General features: G+C 44.7%; 1 protein-coding gene across 2 annotated transcripts in view; it reads left to right on the forward strand.

The window, feature by feature from the left end:
* Positions 1-22,964, forward strand: part of PHR1 (photolyase 1) — an 80,616-nt gene that overhangs the window by 41,297 nt on the left and 16,355 nt on the right. The window lies entirely within an intron of this gene.

The raw sequence follows: 22,964 nt of genomic DNA on the forward strand, positions 1-22,964 counted from the left end.
CTTTCCAGATTACTGACAAGATAAATGATGTCTCCTTCCGATTGAAACTGCCAGATACTTGGAGGATTCATAACGCATTGCATGTGAGTCTCTTGAACCCTGTTAAGGGTGATGTGCCTGATGATGGGGAGCCTGATGAGCAACCCGAAGTGGAAGAAAACGAGGAGATCCTTGTTCCTGAACAGATTTTGGCACATAACGATACGAAGAAAGGTAAAGTCCGAAGGTGGTTCTTGGTTTAGTTCAAGAACTTTCCTGCATTTGATGCGAAGTGGATGGAGGAGGAGGACCTAGCAGATACTCCTCGGATTGTGAAACTTTACCTCGATGTTTTGGTTTAGCATAGTCTACTCCAAACGGAACCCAGAAACTCAGGTTGGCCGAAGATCTGGTGCAGTGGGATGCACAAGAGGGGAGTTACTCCGCTCCTTTGTCAACAGATGCCTCGATTTTGATACTGAAGTCATTGATGTCTCTTTGAGCTTCAGGGATACTGAGAGCTGACAGTATTCTGCTGGATGACTTTATGAAATGGAATTCTTGATTATGATACTGATTTGTTCTTGACTTCTTGTGAGTGCAGGAACTGATAGCCGAAATGACTGCAGCATTTTGGTCTGATTGATCTCGAATAGACATGGTTGCAATAGGGGTTAGTCAATCGGACATCGATGAGGTCCCGATTGGACCTAGATGTGATTGCTAGCTACATTGCCGATAAATCATGGTCTAAGATCCGAATGAATGTTGAATGTCATGTGATGTCCTGTGATGTTTGGTGATGTCCTGTGATGTCGTGTGATGTGACTGTCGATTCTGTACATGTGCTAGATGTGCGTTCCTAGTACGTAGGTACTAACAGTCAGTGTCTGCTAAGACGGTTTATGGCTTTTGTCGGTTTTGCAGGCGTAATCGCGGTCGATTACAATGCTTTCAAGAGGGGGGTATGTCACAAAGTGATGACTTGGCGGACAGCAGAAACCCTAATTTCTGCCAGAAACCCTAAAATTCCTGCAAACCCTAATTTTTGCCAAAAACCCTAATTTCCGAAAATCGCGGAGGCGGATTATTATTATTATTTTTTTTTTTGGAAAATGATGAGCGACGCGAATTTTGCTTTTGCTTTTTTTTTCTATAAAAAAAAGAGAAAAGACTCTCTAAGAGAGAGAGAGAACTGATGCTTTTGATTTTAAAAGCTTTTGGGGCTCTGCTTTTGGGCATCCCTTGTAACCTTTAAATTAGTGGTGAGGGCCTCACTTCTCAGAGCATCTGGACGCAGAGTCTGAGAGTGAAACCCTAACCGCTCTCTTGTACTTTGATGATTGATTAATACAAAAAGAAATACCGAAAGGGGCGCCAGTCTTTGGGGCCAATATCTCTAGGCACGGAACTCCGCCGGGCCAGTGCAAATCTATTGTGATCTGTGAATTGTTTTGAAGTGGTTATTTGGTGCTATCGCGGTTGATTCTTGACTTGGAGTGTCCAAGTTTGTTACAGTATCAAACTGCTATACTCCGCCGATACAAGGTGAAGATACTATGTGAAGGTCCCGAATTGAGTGTGAAAACAACTCCTTGTCGTGAAGAAGTGCCAATAGACGTGCAAGTGTCTTGCCTATTAGGATATGTGGTGTCTGTAGTCAAACTGTCTGGAGAAAATGGGGAAGCCCAGGAATCGTCATGAGAATGACCGGAAGCTTGTCAATGCATGAACCTGTAACCCTGTGTCGCCAGGTGGCTAAGCTGTGTAAAACTCTGGGAAGGCTAGATGTAGCAACCTGCATCGTGAATGTCCTCTGAAACAAGGAAAGCCATACTAAACAGTCTACATTGTAGAAACTATCGCAAGTTGCAGCAGCAATCATTGGGAGACCGCACGCAGACCACCACCGGATGGTGTCCTGTCAGTAGGTAGGGTAATCCAAGATGAGGGGAAAGCCAGACTCAAGACTCCGCGTTGTGAAGGGCTTCTAAGAAGAGGTGTGGTTAAACCAAGCTGTCTGCACCGTAATCATCGTGCAGAAGTAGGGAAGCCAGTCCTAGAAGCCTACATTGTGAAGATCCTCTGGGAAGAGGAAAGGCTAGACCAATCTGTCTGCGCGGTCTTGCCTGTATCGTGTGCTTCCAATCCTTCGAGGTCAACCAAAACAGAATCCGCGCCAACAACGCCTCCAAATCGCAACTCGGTGTGGCTCTCAATGTGAATGAGCTAGGAGTGGCCTACTGCCCAGGTCGGGGATAAGTTTGCTATAAGGTTATCGAGGGTGAGTGTAAGAAACTCTGAAGGTAGCAATCCAAATGATGAGGAGTAAATCCACTCTAGTATGTAAATCTAAGCAATGAACCTGTCCAAGAAGAGATCCAAGATCCTCTCTCTAAGTCCATGTAGATGCTCATGTGTAAGCAAGTGATCTGACGTGTCAAGGTCAAGTGGTAAGTGTTTGTCCACCCAAGATGGTGGTGTCTTCTCTGGGAAATGTTGGAATACCATATGCCATGAGCATGGCCATATCTTGTGTGAACTCCTCTGATGAGTGCATAGGTGTGTCCATAGCAAACCACAAGTCACCACCCCCTCTGGAGTGCGCAACTGTTGAATGAAGGTTGGAATGAATAGATCTCCCAAGGATCGTACGCTCGTGTATGATCAAGCCGATGTCGAAGATACTGTGTACTGCAGCAGTCACTGAGAGATTGCATAGACCACCATCGGATGGTGTCCTTGTAGGAGGTAACTTTATCCTCTGTAAAAAAACACAAACCATGTGGCTGCTGTCCACCCAAAAACGCAACTGCGAGGTGATGAAAACGCCACTGTCCAGCGATTTTCAGCGTGCTCGTACGCTCCCGGCATGGTCTGGAGCGGTGCAGAGGGTGTGTGGAGGGTGGGTAATCAAAGTAGCAGCCCCAAGAGGGCTGAAGAGAGAAAAAACAGCAGGTGTATGGCTGAAATCTGTAGATCTGAAGAGGATTCTTGCCGGCAAGGCACCGGATGCCGAGTCGGTGGGGCAAAGATCCGAGTGTGCTGATGCTGGCGCTGCCCCCCTCTGCTCCCCAAAAACGCAAGGGGCAACAAAAAACGCAAGTGATCTGGAGGGGTTTTCCACGACAAAAATGTCCAGAAATGGTTGGCATTGGCAGCTAGCAGGTGATTGCCAATGGAGGAAGCAAAAACGCAAGCAAGCAATGACATCGCTGGCTGATGTAAAAACGCTCGATGATTCTTGCTGAAAACGTTGCTGATGTGATCGCTTGGGAAGAGTAACCTCATGTTGAAATGCGCCTCGGAGATGGAGAGCTTGAAGTTGTTGATACCATGTGAGTGCGCGTGTGCGGAAGAGAGAGAGAGAGAGAGAGAGAGAGAGAGAGAGAGAGAGAGAGAGAGAGAGAGAGAGAGAGAGAGAGAGAGAGAGAGAGAGAGACCAAAACGCTATGTATAGGAAGAGGGGGCGATCAACCCTCCATGACTACCGTGAGCAGAAGACCCTCAGTATATTTTGTGAGATGTGGAAGTGGGTACCCCCCTTGCCCCATAAATAGGTGCCCAAGGAGAGGTAGGGCAAGGCCTGATAAAAGTCCCCTCGATCCAATAGAAAAATTGTCACAAACTGCTAACGTGTCAAGTCACTGAAGAACATAGCAAACCTTCGGATCAATACCGAGGGGCCTAAACCCTAAGAATAACAAGCAGCAGAAGAAGAACAAGAAGTATTACAGACTTACAAAGTCTTGACGAGTGGCCTATTTTTAAAGAAGAGTTCCCACCACCTTACAGGACCTCGTCCGATGGGGCCCAAGTGACATAAAGGCATTAAAAATAAAGCAGAACACACTCAAAAGACTTTGCACAACAAAATATGATGAGGTGGCGCTTGTACGGACGTTCTGCAATTCGCGGCGGATTTTTAGGATAATCCCGAAATTTTAGGAAAGTATTTTTTTGAAGTCAGCTTTCAATATTTGATGCTTTTAGGCTTTGGGCCTTTAAATATGAGCCTTGGGGGCCCTCTCTGGCACTCTTCAGTGGGCAAATTACAAAGGAGGTGCTCCTTGGTTGTCGTACTTTGCGAATCAACAATAATAAAAAAAACACCGAAAGGGGCGCCAGCGTTTGGGGCCAATGCTCTCTTGGGTGGAACTTCGCCACTCCCCGCCTCGTGTCTCTCTCTCTCTCTTTCAGTTCGGTTGTTATTGAAGTGCTAAAAGTTTGTTCAGTCTGTTCTTTGTTCTTTTCAATTGGCACGTGGGGCCCGTCTTGTGACAGTGGTATCAGAGCATCAGGCGTGTGCTTTTCTAAAAGCATATTGAATTGTGGAAAAATATGCTAAAGGAAGCAGACGTACTGGAACCGGCCTGTTCAATCCAAAAAGGGCGGTAGACTTTACTTCAAACCTTGATTTAGCTTTCACCCATTATTAGTCGTCTATTCTACCTGTACTTTCAAGACACAACAAAGGGGAAAGGGATACAGGCTGCTAGATTGCACCTGTATGAGAAGACCGACACCAGATTGGCCCCTAACTTAGGCGCCCCTTTCGGTATTTCTTTATTGCTTAAAAGAGGGAATAAACGCTGTGGTTCCCTATAAGCTGCCCCGCACAAGCTTGGCTGAATTTCAACTGTTCCGGCCCGATTTTGGCAGCATAACTGCACTAGGACCCTTCATAGTCAGTATTCCCACGCATTGAACGACTTTCCCGACGCATACGGGCACTTTGCAAAACCTGGCGAGAATCTGCAGCACGCTGAATTCTCTGTTTTCAGCCCCGAAAATGCACCAGATCACCTGTACAGCGGTCCCCTCGCGTCCCCGAACCTCCTGGGGGTATTAGGGACTGTTTAGGGGCAAAACCCTAAACTTGCAAAAATACACAGCAGGCTGTAATTCACTGTTTCGGGCTCCGTTTCGCGTGCCGGTCGCATCCGTAGCAAGTCCTCGAGCTCCCGCACCTGTAGGGCTACTTGCCCTTTGAATCGGACGAGATTTCTGGCGTGAAACCTCTCCGAATTCACCTGTACCTGCGGGGGGATTAGCCGTTAGCTAATCCAGTACCTGTGCAAGAGGCTCTTGCCTCGGCAATCGCGCATGAACCCACACAACTGTACATTGGTCAATTGAAAAGCCCACTAGAGGGGCATAACATACTGCCATAGGGGAGAGAGAGGGCAGTGCGTAGCGTGCAGGGCATCACTCCTGGCACCGCACTGTACATAGAAGGGAAAGCAAGCACTCCATAGCTCTTAACGTGTGATAGGAAACTTGAAAATGAGCTCACAGCTGAAAATCACGTTTTTGCCTTCTCTATAAGTAGTAAACTGGCCTCAGAGTGCCAAGTGTCACTCATTTGTGCATTTTCTCGCTTTAGACCCTTGGATCTAAAAATATCTCACCTGCAGCCTCTGTAGACTTGGCCAGAGAGTAACAAAATGATCCCCATGTCAAACTGCACATAATGACGCGAAGACATTTTCAGGTCCCAAAGTAGAAGTTCCTTAAATTTTAGGAGATGCTGCCGTTGTATCTTTCTAGGTCATCTAACCCCCTTTGTACACTGCAGCCACACCCAGAACTGAAATGTAGCCTTTGTAGCAAAGGATTCCACTTTGGTTAGTCAATGACCCCACTTTGGCTAACCATAGTCCTCGTCCAACCTTAGTGCTCTCTTGCCCTCAGGCCTGGACTCCCTCTGGACAGTTCAACACTAGCTATGCAATGCAGGGCGGTTAGATTTCCCGAGGGGTGTTTCCAAAAAGTGAAAGTAAATAGATAATAAGAAAGAAATCAACAAAAAGGATAGATAGTAGTCACACGCTGGTGACACATACCTACCGATTCAAGTTGGATTTTAAATGATTCAGTAGGTGTGATTCTTGTTTTAAAGTTTTTGAACTCTTCAAGAAGCTTTAAGGAGAAATCTTCTCTTTTATGTCTCCAAACTTTTGACTTTACAACACTATACACGAAGCTAAATTTGGAGGACCTTAAATTTAGAGTGAAGTCTCTTATTTCCAAAGTTTTTGCGTACAAGCTTGAGAAGGATAGGTACGAGGCATTGCTAGTAGAAAAGTCAGCCTTGAACTTTGACTTCTTATGGTTGAAAAATAAGAATGTAGATGTAGACAAAGGAAGAAGGAGATTCACCAAGATTGTAGATGACATTGACATCATATCTTGGTTAGATTTTCTTTTGGACAATTTATATATAACCATCGGCGACTCTCTTTTCAAGCAAACAATTGGTATCCCTATGGGCATCAATTGTGCTGTTTTTCTTGCTAATTTCTATCTTTTTACTTATGAGTTTGATTTTATGGAGCGTCTTGTCCTTGCTAACACTTGCCCCCCAATATTTTTGCACAAGTTATGCAATGTAAGACGCTTTGTAGATGATCTTTTTGTCCCTGACGTTCCTTCTTTTCAAGATTTTATGTACTTGAATTCGAGTTCTGTAGGCAGAGGAATTTATACCAAGGAGTTTTGTGAACTTAATTGTACCACAAATAGTGATTGTTGTGCCTTTTTAGACCGTAAGATTTTTCAGACTTCCTTGGGATTAGAAGTAGATATCTATGATAAGCGCCTTGAACTAGAATATGCCAATCTAAAAATCATCCGTATGCCTCACATTTCTTCGAACATTTCTCTTTTAGCTAAGTACGGTGTCATTTGCTCTCAACTATTTAGATTTTCTCGTCTCTGCTCTAGTAAATCTACTTTTGTTGTTCCATCTTGCCATCTTATTTCTTTACTAGTTGAAAAAGGACACTCATTCAAAAGAATCATGAAAAACGTTCGTTCATTTTTGCATCGTAATGTTTCTTCTTTTGGAATGTTCAAGATAATCGGTAGTAAATTCAATAGAAGTGGGGAGCTAAAAAGCCCACTTATTGTTTGACTTAATAACACCTTATGTTGTTGTTTTGATCTTTAGCGCTTCTAGTATCTTTACTATAGCTTGACAAATGCTAGCCTTTATCATGGCTGAGTATGCCCATCACCTTCGGAGGGTGATAGAAACTCAGCTCGTTGGTTTTGTAGAGTACGTTCAAAGAATGAATGACCTCTATATAAACCTGCACCTACTCTTGGGCACTGACGACGTGAGTAGGGATGTCATAGCTGTTGTCCAAGCTATGCATGATAAAGGTGATAATCTTATTCTTCTTGTTTGGACAATCAGCGAAGTTGAGATTACATATTGTCAAGTTTGGTTCTTTGCTCTTCGTAGATTTGTAGTAGTATTCATTTTTTGATTTAGTATTTAGCTTACTTGAGGACTTAAGAATGTGTTCCGTTAGAAGTTGTTGTGTGAAGTTTGATTTCTAGGATTAAGTTTTTAAGATGTCTTATCCTTTTTTTTGCTTAAAGTTGAGTACTTGTTTTAAGCCAAGTAAGTTGCGTCAACTTATTTTACACATGCCTTTTCTAAAAACATTGTTAAGTTAATAATGTTTTGTTTTATCTAGTTTTGTTTCGTAGCAAACAAAGTGATTTAGTTTGTTTCGTAGCAAACAAAGTGATTTAGTTTGTTTGTTTGTTTGTTTTTGTTTTTCTTTTCTTTTCTTGTGTCCCTTGCGTTTATAGTTTTATGAGTGTTTTATTCCCTCTTATAATTCATGAGTTCTGACTATTTTGAACTTATGAAGGTATATTGGTAATTCCAAAGAGCATACAAAGCAAGATCGCACTTCCAAAGCTCATTGGAAATTTTACCTTCGTGCTCCGATCCCGAACTTATTAGTGACTCCCACCCGATGTGCGCTCTCGTCATCACCGCTTATGTCTTACAAGGCATAAGCCAAAAAGATCACTTGCAAGAGGAGGATCCAAGATTTGTTTCGAGTCATTGTTTTTCTCAAAAGCAGTGCCATGAAGATGTTGATGTCTATAGCCACCAAGCCACACACTCCAAGGACTTGGCAAGCTTTCAAGAAAATTTTTGCCCGAAGTTATATGGTTTCTGACACTTCCTTTGGAGTGCAACTCCTGGCAGAGTGGGGTATCTTGAAATGCTTGCCATCGAAATCCTAGCAGATTATAACTTGAAATTTCTCGACATCTCTCAGTGGATGTCTCTTCACGAGCTAATGACCTTGGAGGTCCGGTGTGATTGCTGTTTTGGGACTACCATCGCCGCCAAAGAAACACTGTCTGTCCAAGAGCTGATGGACTATGCCGTGTGCGGCTACGACCTTATGGAAGGAATCTAACCCTAATTTTTGGTGCAGGTTATAGGATGTAAAGTGAGTTGACTTTTTGAGCTCGACTGATGTCGAGATTGCTTTTAAGTTTGAAATCTGTTTAAGAAAGTATTGTTTGAAATTTCTTTGAAATAGATGGTATCTGTTTTGAACTTGTTTTGGTGCCGATTTGAAATGTTTGACTCTGGTTTTGATATTGGTTGCCTTGATTGGTGATTCTACTCTCGGGTGGAGTAGTGAGAAATGTTGTTTTGGTATTGTTTGAACCTCGGAATTGTCAAAGTCGATGATGCAGAAGCGTTGAGACCAAGGGGAGTGAGCATGAGAGAGAGAGAGAGAGAGAGAGAGAGAGAGAGAGAGAGAGAGAGAGAGAGAGAGAACGAGAGAGTCTCCTGAACCAATCAATGAATAACTGAATGTGTATACAATGGAGGCAAGGGGTTGCTTATATAGCAATCCCAATAAATTGCCCTACCCAAGACTTTGACAAATAAGTAAAATAAATACCTAAAAGCCAAAGTAAATAATGGGATCACATTGGACAGTTCACTTGAGATGCCTAAATTTTAACACCTTCTTTGCAGCTCATAGTGGACATCAATGGTGAGACCAAGTCGATGAAGAAGCTACCATGGACATCCTAGCACCAATCGGGATACTGGATACACCTCGGTGTTGCTCTCCTCAACTTTGTACCTGAAACTAATGCCATCTTGAGCATCCGCTGCCTTTGTAGAAACTTTGAACTGTAGACCATATTACGTCCAATAATTCCCATTCGTGAACTGTGAACACATCACGTCCAAAATATAAAACTCAAAGATATGAACTGTTGGAACACATCCTGTCCATAATCTGACCAACAACAATGGATTGGTGTACCCATCCATAGTGTCTTAGATGTACGATTGGTTCCTTGCCAGATGCATGTGCATTGAACTTCGACCTACGGGTCCAAAGACCAATAATGTGGGGGAGCAGGAGAGAGAGCCCACTTGCTGTCCTATGCAATGAGAGTGAAGGAGAAGGGGAGAGAGGCGCTGAAGATGCACACGCAGGGAAAGGCGTGAGAGAGAGAGAGAGCTCGTTGGATTTTTGGGAAAAAGCCACGCTACATATCTTTTGGGCTTCACATTTGAGTATATGAGTAAGTGACTAGGGGGCCATTCACACTTGGGCCCCCTCACTTATAAGTCTTTTAACTTATAAGTTAGTAAATACAAGGCACTTAGGCCTTTATTCCCTAACAACCTCCCACCTAAAGGCAATGTACCTTGGGAGATCAAAGAATCAACTAACTATGATACATCAGCTGATCATGCACTTACTCATCCAACACTCATCATCTGACGGCAATATGCAAACCGCTCTGCTGGAAGACTCTTGGTCAAAAGATCTGCAGGATTGTCATCTGTGTGCACCTTGACAAGTGTAATGCTCTTGTCATCAAGCACACTCCTGATAAAATGATACTTCACCTCTATGTGCTTTGTCTTGGCATGAAAAACAGGATTCCTTGCAAGCATAATAGCACTCTGACTATCACAGTGTAGCACAGGAACCGGTGACTTAATGCCAAGCTCTTCTACCAAATGCATGAGCCACAAAGCTTCTTTGCATGCCTCAGTGGCAGCCACATACTCAGCCTCAGTGGTAGACGAAGCAACACAGTTTTGCAGTCTAGAAATCCAAGAAACTGCACCTCCTGTGAATGTAAACACATATCCAGAGGTAGACTTCCTGCAATCTGGATGTCCAGCAAAATCTGCATCTGTAAAGCCATGCACAGATGTCTCACTCTTCCCAAAACAAATGCACAAGTCTTTAGTGCCTTTCAAGTATCTCAAGATACATTTCACTGCTTCCCAATGCTTTTTGCCAGGATTGCTCATGTACCTGCTTACCACTCCCACCGCAAATGCAATGTCCGGGCGTGTAGCAACCATAGCATACATCAAACTGCCAACGACTGATGCATAAGGAATCTTGGCCATTTCAGCCCGCATATCATCTGTGTTTGGGCAGTCATGTGCAGTCAGTTTTACATATGGAGGCAGCGGAGTACCAAGTGCCTTTCCCCCATCCATATGAAAACGATGTAGCACCTTATTGACATAATCTCGTTGAGATAGATACAGACATCTGTTGGTTCTATCTCGAGAGATACGCATGCCCAAAATATGATTAGCATCACCAAGATCCTTCATGTCAAAGCGATTCTTTAAGCTTTGCTGTAATGCATCCAACTCCGTGACATTTTTACCCGCAATAAGCATGTCATCAACATACAAAATCAGCAATAGAAGAGATCCATCACTTGCCGTTTTGATATACAAACAGTGATCAGAATTACTTCTTTTGTATCCTTGAGACCTCATGAATGTATCAAACTTGTGATACCATGCACGGGGAGACTGTTTCAAACCATACAAGCTCTTCAAGAGTCTACATACTTTCTTCTCTTGCCCCTTTGACACAAAACCTTCTGGCTGCATCATATAGATCATCTCAAGCAAATCGCCATGCAAAAACGCTGTTTTGACATCCATTTGCTTTAACTCCATATCTTCAGAAGCAACCAGGCCTAAAACAAGACGTAATGTGGCAAGCTTTACAACAGGAGAAAAAATCTCATCAAAATCCACACCATGCTTTTGCTTGTACCCTTTAGCAACCAAACGTGCTTTGTATTTAGAAGAAGCATCAGATGTGACCTTGGTCTTGTAAACCCATTTACATGGCAGAGCCTTATGCCCTTTAGGCAAATCAACCAAGTCCCATGTATGGTTTTTCTCCAAAGACTGCATTTCCGAAACCATTGCTTTGAACCATTTCTTACTGTCTTCACGTTGCATAGCCTCTTGATAGCAAGACGGCTCACCACAATCAGTAAGCATGACATAGTCCAAAGACGGTTCATATCTATCGGGGGGCCTTGTCACCCGAGTAGATCTACGCACCCAATGATCCATAACAGGTGGATTTTCAGCCTGTAAATCATCAAAAACAGCAGGCTGTTCAGCCGGTTGCATCGCAACAACGGGCGGTCTAGGAGCATCAACCTGTTCCCCTACCTGTGGTGCATCAATGGCAACTTGTTGGGGCTGATTTTCAGCAGCTAATGGCTGATTTTCAGCACCATTTTCAGCATGTAAAGGCTGCTGAACATTGGGCCTTCTTGGCTGTCCATATGTAACATCTTCACGAAAAACAACCCGGCGCACTTCCTCGACCTTTGTGGGCTGTTTGTGCATGCAATTCTCATTGAAGATGACATCATTGCTGCGTATGATTTTCCGTAATGCGGGATCCCATAATCTATACCCCATTTCACCATCCTCACCATATCCTAGGAAAATGCATTTATGAGACTTTGGTTCTAGTTTGGTGCGCAGTTCACTCCGGATGTGAACATAGGCCTCACAACCAAACACTCTTAAATGTGCATATGAGGGTGGCTTGCCAGACCACAACTCCTCAGGCACCTTTCCACCCAAAGCCTTGCTAGGTGAGCGATTAATCAAGTGAATAGCTGTTTGCACAGCTTCTGCCCAAAAACCATGAGGTAATGCAGCATGTGACAGCATACTCCGAACTTTCTCTTGGATAGTCCGGTTCAACCTCTCTGCAACTCCATTCTGAGAGGGATTAAAAGGAGCCGTGAGCTCTCTTTTAATACCTTTAGTAGTACAAAAGTCAATAAATGCTTTTGATACATACTCCCCCCCATTGTTTGAGCGCAAAGACCTAAGCTTCTTGTCAGTTTGATTCTCAACAAACGCAAGAAACTTCTTGAAAGTATCCAAAACATCGCTCTTAGCACGTATTGGATATACCCACACCTTACGTGTAGCATCATCGATAAACGAGACAAAATATTTCTTTCCCCCTAAGGACAACTGTGGCATTTCACATACATCGGAATGCACTAAGTCTAACCTGTCAGACTTCAAAGAAATAGACCTTTTGTGCGGTGTTTGACTGTGCTTACCATAAATACAATGCTCACAATGAGAAAAATCAGTATACCTCAAACACGGCAAATAACCACAACGAGACAGAGTTTCCATTCCTCTTTTACTCATGTGTCCCAACCGGCCATGCCACAAAGAAACACTTGGCTGCTCGGTTACGGCGACAACATGGTCACGCACACTAGATACATGCAAAGGATACAAAGTGTCCGATTTACAACCCTTGGCTACAATCCGGGCCCCTTTACAAATTTTCCACTTGCTATCACCAAAAGTGGTGTGGTAGCCTGCATCATCTAGCTGCCCTGTACTAATCAAACTCTTCTTGAGTTGTGGCACATGACGCACTTTGTGCAAAACAAAAGTCATACCATCAGCAAAGGAAAACTGGACATTGCCAATACCTGCAATGTCACATGCATAGTTGTCTCCCAAATAAACAGTGCCCTGCACCTCACCTGAGTACTGTGTAAACCAATCCCTATGAGGTGTTACATGAAAGGAGGCACCTGAATCAAGAATCCAAGTATGCATGTCCACATCAGAACCCATAGCAAGGGTATATGCATCCACAGAAGAGGCATTGAGTACATCAGTGCTGCTGTCACTGTCACAACTACTAGCAACATTGATTTCCTCAATCAACACAGTGCTCTTCTTGGCATTTCCCTTGTCCTTTGCATCAGTTTCAGCACCCTTGTTCTTCTCTTTCTTCCACTCATAGCATTCCCGTTTATAATGCCCTTTCTTTCCACAATGATGACACACAACATCTTTCCTACGAGATTTGCTGCGTGCCCTGTCCTTATTGTCATATTTCTCCCTCTGTTGAGACCTGCCTCTCAAGTGCAATGCATTAGAAGACCCACCTGTGGTGTTCTTCCTGTTCATCTCTTCCATCAAGAGAGAACTCTCTACATCTGCATACTTAAGTGACGCACTTGAGTTACTAAGAGCTGTCCGGAATACATCCCAACTCTCGGGCAATGTGCATAGCAGAAGAGTAGCTTTGAACTCCTCATCAATCGTGAATTTCAGCTCTGTCAGTTGGCTGAAAATAGAATTGAATTCATTGAGGTGCACTGACATGTGCGTGCCCTCCTTCATGCGGAGATCCATAAGCTTCTTAAGCCAATACACTTTACTGGCAGCACTCTGCTGTGCATACAACTCGTCTAAACGCTTCCACATGCCCCATGCTGTCTGCTCATTCTCTACATTGAAGAGTAAATTGTCAGACACCGAAAGCATGATCGTGGAGCGAGCCAACTCGTCCACTTCTTCCCATTCTTCAACCTCCATATCAACCGGTTTCACACCCTGTAACTTAATAGGTTTCGCCTGTTTCTTCTGCAACATCACATTATAACATTGCTTCTTCCATATAGCAAAGTTATGGGCACCTTCAAGCTTGCGAATGTGCAACAAATTGCCACTTTCACTGCTAGAAGCCATTCTGGGTGATTGCAAACACTGAAACCCTGTTTTGCCGACCTAAACACGCCCAAATGTGCGCAATCGGGCAAAAAACAGCTTGCTGTTACAGAAAAACAGCGAGCAAATTTCACGCGAAATCACCCCAAAACGGCGTACATTCACTGCCAAACCCTTACCAAAGGTTTCCACAAGGTGTATACATCATTTGCTTGCTGAAATTCCCTGTTTTAGGGCAAAAATCAGACCTGTAAACACCTGTTTTGCTGAATTTTCAGAACCTCGTTGGTGGAAACACCTGTAAGATTGACCTGTGAGACTTGCCCTAATGAAATTGCATCAAATTGACCCCGAAATTGGTCAATTTCAGCAGAAATAGGCTGCTGTTCGCCAGTTTTTGAAACCCTAATTTTGGGGAAACTGTCACCGGAGGTCGATTCTACACGGTGAGAGGATCCCTTCGCGACAGAGTTGATCGAAAACGGTTGAATATCCTTCCCGCAGCGAGCAAAAACAGAATTCTGATCTGTGTTGCGAAGATGGCTCTCTTGGAAACCCTAAAGCTCTGATACCATGTGTGGGGGAGCAGGAGAGAGAGCCCACTTGCTGTCCTATGCAATGAGAGTGAAGGAGAAGGGGAGAGAGGCGCTGAAGATGCACATGCAGGGAAAGGCGTGAGAGAGAGAGAGAGCTCGTTGGATTTTTGGGAAAAAGCCACGCTACATATCTTTTGGGCTTCACATTTGAGTATATGAGTAAGTGACTAGGGGGCCATTCACACTTGGGCCCCCTCACTTATAAGTCTTTTAACTTATAAGTTAGTAAATACAAGGCACTTAGGCCTTTATTCCCTAACAAATAACTTGAACTTCAACACAAGGGCCCAAATTAATTATAGGGAGCAGTCATTGCTTGCCCCTCTCTGCCACTCACAAGCCTCTCTATGGCTAAAGCTAGAAATCTGACGTCGAGGCCACTGTGGCCATCGCCACGAGTGCCATGTCGATCTCCTCTGCCGAATCTTTATTACCATAATCTCTGACCAGCTTGCCTTTGTCCTTGTCTATCTGTGAGTTCCTGCTTTTGCCTTTGGCTTCAAACTCTCGAGCCAAACAGAGCGTCGAATGACAATCATGAATGTGGTCATACCTCCCGGGTACCAAGGCAGCTAACTGAGTACTGGTATTGCCATCCTTGTCCAACTAACTTTTGCCTTTGTCCTCTAGCCAACTCCTCCATTTGCTTTTGACTTCACAAACTTGAGCCAAACAATTTGTCGGGTTCCTTGAGAACTGTGCCAATGCATAGGCCGCTAAATGGATGGTTGACGGTCTGTTATCCATAGCTTTTGGTTGTCTTTGGTCGATGTCATTGGGCCTCGAGCAAGGGGAGGCCGTTTGAAGTTGCAAAAATTGGTAATCTGTTACCTTCTCGCACTCCAAAGGTTGGTTGCACAAACCAAGCCGCAAGATCCCCAAGCCATCAAGAACTCCAAGCTGATGCCGATCCACTTCTCTGCAATCCAATTTCCCGCCTCTTTGTTCTCCCAAGCCACACCAAGTGTCTCCTGTACACTCTGCTCACCAAGTGCCTCTCTTCCAACTATGCACCTTGAAAGTTTCCCTCCAAGCTCGAGGGTCGCTCTCTGGCTTAAGTACCTGCTCAAAAGCCTCCACCCGCCATAGTTGCTTCTTCTCTTCTCTATGCCCACAGCCCACAACGTTTTAAAACGTTGGGCTCATTGCTAAGAGAGGGAGTCTGTTGCAGTGCCTTTCAAAACGCAAAACACAAGGAGGGAGTTCGTTGACTGCCTAACAACATTTCAAAATGCAGGCGGGCAAGGGGCCGTCAATAGGCGTCTCAAAACGCAGGTGCATTTTCCGTGCAGGCAGGAGCAGCAAGTAGCGTTTCAAAACGTTGCAGAGTGGGAGACAGTGTCGGATAAGAGGTGCGCTTTAAAAAGCTCGCAAGGAGAGGGGTCGGACGCCGTTGGACAGCAGCGTTTCGAAACGTTGGGAGTAGAGGAAGATAGGAAAGTTGCCGGTGACAAGGTTCTCCTCTCTGCTCAGAGTCGCTCCTCCATTGAGGGCTTCAAGCGACACGGAGCTCCACCAAGTCGCTCTGTGTCACAAACTGTTGACGTGTCAAAGCCCTAAAGAATGGAGCCAACTTGCAGATCCCGCGGCCGAGGGGCCTAAACCCTAAGAAGAACAAGTACAAGAAGATGAAGTGCTATCAACCTATGGGGACCTTGTTTGATGGGGCCCTAGTGACATAAAGGAATTACAATAAAGCAAGACCCACACACACACACCAAGACTTGTGCAAATATTGATGACGTGGCAGTTGTACGGACACTCCGGAATTCCCGCTGATTGATGACGTGGTAGACTGTACGGGTTTTTGCGTTTTGCGTTGACTGTTGACGTGGCAGTTGTATAGATTTCCGTGATTTACACTGGCAGCTTTTGGGCCTTGCCTTTGGACCAGATGCTTTTGAGTTTGAAGGCTTTTAATGTAAACTGCTTTTGGGGCCTAAGGCTTTTAAATATGAGGCCATGGGCTCATTCTCGGGCATGCTTCTTGGAGAAGATGCAAAGTTTGGAGTACCGGCTTGTACTGTGTTGATGCAATAGAAAGAAATACCGAAAGGGGCACCAAGGTTTGGGGCCAATACTCTCTGGGGTGCAATTCCTCCACTGTGTCGTGTGTCGTCTCTCTCTCAATTAAGTTGTTATTGAAGTGCTAAAAGTCTGCTCAGTCTGCTCTTTTCTATTGGCACGTGGTGCCCGTCTTGTGACAGTGGTATCAAAGCATCAGGCACGTGCTTTTTTGAAAGCATACCGGTCCTACAAAAGAGTAGATAGAGCAAACCGGTGCTATCAAAAGTCTATTGGAATCGTATTTGGAGTAGCTTCGTGCTCCGACCCCGGACGTATTAGCCACTCGCACCCTTACTTCATCGCGCATGGAGTGCGCTCCCGTCTTCATCGCTCTGTCTTATAGGGCATAAGCCATAAAGAACCCAAGACATGGAATTCATGGAATATTTGCAGTTTCTGCTCAATGAGCTTCACACCATTCGTTCGCGGCATCCTCAGCACAATCTTCCAATGCTGCAAAGTCTTCAACAATTTTTGAACTGCATGTTACCCCCTCTGATGCCCCAGGTGGTACCTCCTCCTTCGGTACCAAAAAGTACGAGAGCTTCCAACCGGCAACCTTCTTAGTCGTCTGTTCCGATCGGGGGAGTGTTCAGGAATATGGTGCAGCCATCGGACCCTGATCCAATTCAACTGCCTTTGCCACCGCTATTGCCCCCACCTCCACCACCACCACCGCCACCAGCTACAATGGTTAGAGTCCATATGGATACCCTTATTATCCATACCTGGGATATGCACCTAACCAACCTAAAGATGTCAAAGATGGCGGCACGATAGTCAAATTTTTCACCTTTTTCGGTTGAAAGATTGCAAGAAAGCATTGCAGTTCCTACAGCAATTTGACAACATCTATGCTTTGGGGAACTATACAGAAGAATCTAAGATTTCTCGAGCAGCGGGATTTCTTAAAGATAATGCTATGCAATGGTGGAGTTCAATCGCGACACAACTGCATGCTTCAAGGACTTTGCAAGCTTTCAAGATAGTTTTTGCACGTAGTTACGTGACTTTGATGTTTGAAGTCCGGATTTTGGCAGAGTGGGGCAACTTGAAAATGTTTGCTACCGAAACCATGGACGACTATAACCAAAGGTTTCTCGACATGTACCTTACGGTGTCCACCTTTAAGTTCATTTCCTTGGAGGACCAGTGTGAGTGCTACACCATTGGACTACCATCACCATTACAGGAATATCGTCTCTCCAAGCAAGTCTCTACCATGCAAGAGCTTATGGACCATGCCGCGGTCGGCTACAAGCTCATGAAGGGAAAGTTAGTTTACCACAGAAGAACTTCCGGCCACTAACCAAAACTCCTGGCAGCAACGAACAAATTCTCGGGAATCCCGTGAAAACCAGCCTCAATGGCCTCGTCTGACACATCGTCAACGAGACACCTTGTTACAAGAAGGCCGATGCTTCGAATGTTTCCGAACAGGGCATACGTTCAATACATGTCCTGAGCGAGCCTCGACGTCCTCAGTGCAACCTTGTGCTCCCACATTAGACAGATCCTCGGGGCCACCTCAGGCCAAGAGGGCTAGACTTGCTATTGGACTAGTACCCGATTTTTATGGTATACACCTCGAGAGTTTTAATGAATTATGCAGAGCTTATGAAAAAGTCAACGGCTTGAAAGCCCTTATTTTCTTTGACTCGGAGCTATGGAGAACTTCATCCATCCAGAATTCTTGAAGCAGATGCACTTTGACTATAATGCAGAGAGTGGAGAAATTGAAGCTGAGCTAGCCACGGGGCAAACTCAGAAAGTGGTACGGCTCATTGGTGCTCTTCCAGTGACTGTACAAGATTATCATGGAAAAGCCGATTTCCACATTATGAAGTTGGGCAATTGCGACGTTCTCTTTGGCATGCCCTGGCACGACAGGAATGATGCAACTCTCCAGGTTCGGAACCAAACCATCACCGTGATGCAGAAGGGCAAGCCTGTTGTTCTCAAAGTTCGGTTGTCCGAACAAAGCCCTGAATGACCTCTTTAGTTTTTTTCTAGTTAGATACTTTTGAACATTGTCTGAGAAAGTATTGTTTGAAATTTGTTTGAAATGGATGCTATTTGTTTGAAACCTGTCTTGGTGCTGATTTGAATTATTTGACTCTGGTTTTAAATACTGGTTTCAATGATTGGTGATTTTACTCCCGGTGGAAAAGTGAGAAATACTATTTTGGTATTGTTTGAACCTTGGAACAACGCAGATTGATGCTTGGGGAGCGTTCTGTTGTATGATAGAAAACCTCCAAACGACGCAGGCCGATGTCTGGGGAGCGTTCCGTTGTATGCTAGAAAACCTCCGAACGATGCAGGCTGATGCCTGGGGAACGTTTGGTTGTATGCTTGAACCTCCAAGCGATGTAGACTGTGGTCTCGGGAGCGTGTTGTTGTATGGTCCTTTGAGCTCATGGCCCGAATCTTTTTAGGTTATTTGCGGGGGGAGTGACGAGGTAGTCGTTGAGTAGCTTCATACCGTAGACCGTTTGTCTCGAGCGGCGTTGTTTGTTGTGTCTGTAACATGCATATGTGAGCATTTGTGTTGCATTGTGATGTGCCAGCCACTGAATATTCCTAATTGGATGAGATTGCCTAGGTATGTAATTTTAGTGCATCAAGACACCCGTGGAAGATCAGTGCGGTCTGGGTGTGATGGCTAATTTTACTACGCTGGAATATCAAGAGTTCCGATCTGGACGAAAGGAGAAGCACTTTAATGCAGAGCTTATGAAAAAGTCAACGGCTTGAAAGCCCTTATTTTCTTTGACTCGGAGCTATGGAGAACTTCATCCATCCAGAATTCTTGAAGCAGATGCACTTTGACTATAATGCAGAGGATGGAGAACTTGAAGCTGAGCTAGCCACGGGGCAAACTCAGAAAGTGGTACCACTCATTGGTACTCTTCCAGTGACTATACAAGATTTTCATGGAAAAGCCGATTTCCACATTATGAAGTTTGGCAATTGCGACGTTCTCTTAGGCATGCCCTGGCACGACAGGAATGATGCAACTCTCTAGGTTCGGAACCAAACCATCACCGTGATGTAGAAGGGCACGCCAGTTGTTCTCAAAGTTCGGTTGTCCGAACAAAGCCCTGAATGACCTCTGTAGTTGTTTTCTAGTTAGATACTTTTGAACATTGTTTGAGAAAGTATTGTTTGAAATGGATGCTATCTGTTTGAAACCTGTCTTGGTGTTGATTTGAATTATTTGACTTTGGTTTTAAATACTGGTTTGAATGATTGGTGATTTTACTCCCGGGTGGAGAAGTGAGAAATACTGTTTTGGTATTTTTTGAACCTCGGAACGACTCAGATCGATGCGTGGGGAGCGTTCTGTTGTATGCTAGAAAACCTCCAAACGACGCAGGCCGATGTCTAGGGAGCGTTCCGTTGTATGCTAGAAAACCTCCGAACGATGCAGGCTGATGCCTGGGGAACGTTTGGTTGTATGCTTGAACCTCCAAGCGATGTAGACTGTGGTCTCGGGAGCGTGTTGTTGTATGGTCCTTTGAGCTCATGGCCCGAATCTTTTTAGGTTATTTGCGGGGGGAGTGACGAGGTAGTCGTTGAGTAGCTTCATATCGCAGACCGTTTGTCTCGAGCGGCGCTGTTTGTTGTGTCTGTAACATGCATATGTGAGCATTTGTGTTGCATTGTGATGTGCCAGCCACTGAATATTCCTAATTGGATGAGATTGCCTTGGTATGTAATTTTAGTGCATCAAGACACCCGTGGAAGATCAATGCGGTCTGGGTGTGATGGCTAATTTTACTACGCCGGAATATCAAGAGTTCTGATCTAGACGAAACGAGAAGCCAACTCCTTAACAAAAAAAAGAGAAAACTGATTGTCTCTCCTCAGAAAACTTTTGAGCTAACTTGAGTTGTTTTGCAGATATGCTGTAATCGCGGAAAATTACTTTCTTTCATCAAGGAGGGATGTCACAAACTGTTGACGTGTCAAAGCCCTGAAGAATGGAGTCAACTTGCAGATCCCGGTCGAGAGGCCTAAACCCTAAGAAGAACAAGTACTAGAAGATGAAGTCCTACCAACATATGGGGACCCCGTCCGATGGGGCCTCAGTGACATAAAGGAATTAAAATAAAGCAGGACCCACATACACACATACACACCAAGACTTGCGCAAAAATTGATGATGTGGTAGTTGTACGGGCGCTTCGGATTTTTCGTTGACTGATGACGTGGTAGATTGTACGGGTTTCTGCGTTTTGCACTGACTGTTGATGTGGCAGTTGTACGGATTTCCGTGATTTATGTTGGTAGTTTTTGGGCCTTGCTTTTGGACCAGATGCTTTTGAGTTTGAAGGCTTTTCATGTAAACTGCTTTCGGGGCCTAGGGTCTTAAAATATGAGGCCATGGGCTCATTCTCGGGCATGCTTCCTGGAGAAGGTGCAGAGTTTGGAGTACCGTCTTGTACTATGTTGATGCAATATAAAGAAATACCGAAAGGGGCGCCAAGATTTGGGGCCAATACTCTCTGGGGTGGAATTGTGCCACTGTGCCGTGTGTCGTCTTTCTCTCTCAGTTCAGGTGTTATTGAAGTGCTAAAAGTCTGTTTAGTCTGTTCTTTTCTATTGGCACGTGGTGCCCGTCTTGTGACACTGTGATACCATGTTAAAGTCGACGATGCGGAAGCGTAGAGACCAAGGGGAGTGAGCACGAGAGAGAGAGAGAGAGAGAGAGAGAGAGAGAGAGAGAGAGAGAGAGAGAGAGAGAGAGAGAGAGAGAGAGAGAGAGAGTCTCCTGAACCAATCAACCTTGGCAATGAATAACTGAGTGTGTATACAATGGAGGCAAGGGGTTGCTTATATAGCAATCCCAGTAAATTGCCCTACCCAAGACTTTGACAAATAAGTAAAAATAAATACCTAAAAGCCAAACTAAGTAATGGGATCACATTGGACAGTTCACTTGAGATGCGTAAACTTTAATAGGAACGACGCAGATGGGATGTCTTGGGAGCGTTTGGTTGTATGCTAGAAAACCTCCGAATGACACAAACGGGATGTCTGGGGAGCATTGGTTGTATGCTTGAACCTCCAAGCGACGTAGACTGTGGTCTTGGGAGCGTTTGGTTGTACAGTCCTCTTAGCTCATGGCCCGGACCTTTTTAGGTTATTTGCGGGGGGAGTGACGAGCTAGTGGTTGAGTAGCTTCATACCGCAGACCGTTTGTCTCGGGGGAGTGCTCAGCGGGGCTGTTTGTTGTGTCCTATAACATGCATATGTGAGCATTTGTGTTGCATTGTGATGTGCCAACCACTTAATATTCCTATTGGATGAAATTGCTTGGGTATGTAATTTTAGTGCATCAAGACACCCGTGGAAGATCAATGCGGTTTGGGTGTGATGGCTAATTTTACTACGCCGGAATATCAAGAGTTCCGATTTAGAAAAAAGGAGAAGCCAACTAGAAGCCAACTCCTTCATCAAAAGAGCCGAAAGGAGAAGCCAACTCCTTGATCAAAAGAGCCGAAAGGAGAAGTCAACTCCTTAACAAAAAGAGCAAATTGATTGTCCCTCTGAATGACCCTCGAAAATTTTTGAGCTAACTTGAGTTGTTTTGCAGATATGCTGTAATCGCAGACGATTACTTTCTTTCAAGAAGGGGGGATGTCACAAACTGCTGACGTGTCAAGTCACTGAAGAACAGAGGCACCCTTTAGATCACGGCCGAGGGTCCTAAACCCTAAGAAGAACAAGCAGCAACAGCAACAGAAGAAGAAGAAGTTTTATAGACTTATAGTCTTGATGAGTGGCCTATTTTTAAAGAAGAGTTCCCACCAACTTACGGGACCTCGTCCGATGGGGGCCAAGGCATTAAAAATAAAGCAAAACACACTCAGAAGACTTTGCACAACAAAATATGATGATGTGGCGTTTCTATGGACACCCCGCAATTCGCGGCGGATTTTTACGAAAATCCCAAAATTTTAGGAAAGTGTTTTTTTGGGATCAACTTTTCATATTTGATGCTTTTAGGCTTTGGGCCTTTAAATATGAGCCTTGGGGGCCCTCTCTAGCACTCTTCAGTGGGCAGATTGCAAAGGAGGTGCTCCCTAATTGTTGTACTTTGCGAATCAATAATAAAGAAATACCTTAAGGGGCGCCAGCGTTTGGGGCCAATGCTCTCTTGGGGTGGAAATTCGCCACTCCCCGTTTCTCGTCGTGCTCTCTCTCTCTCTCTCTCTCTCTCTCTCTCTCTCTCTCTCTCTCTCTCTCTCTTTCAGTTCGGTTGTTATTGAAGTGCTAAAAGTTTGTTTAGCATGTTCTTTTCTATTGGCACGTGGGGGCCGTCTTGTGACAAAAATGATATATGGAAATATTATATGAGGGTGCCTGGACAAAGTGGACGGCCGAGCAACTGGTCCAAACGTTGCAAGCACAAAAGCAAGAAATCTGTACAGTTGCCATGTCATTATCTGCTACCACGTATTTCGTGAATCCGTACAACCTGCCTTGTCATCGACGTAAAATGCGGACGTCCTTACTGCTTGCCACGTCATCAGTCTTTATGCTATTTTTTGTGTGTGAGGGTCTAGCCTTATTTTAATGTCTTTATGTCACTTGGGCCCCATCGGACGGGGTCCCATAAGTTGGTGGGAACTCTTCTTTAAAAATAGGCCACTCGATAAGACTTTGGCTTTCATGTTTGATTT

Source organism: Adiantum capillus-veneris, chromosome 25 (genome assembly GCF_014529385.1).
Source record: "Adiantum capillus-veneris isolate H3 chromosome 25, ASM1452938v2, whole genome shotgun sequence".
Taxonomy (NCBI): Eukaryota; Viridiplantae; Streptophyta; class Polypodiopsida; order Polypodiales; family Pteridaceae; genus Adiantum; species Adiantum capillus-veneris.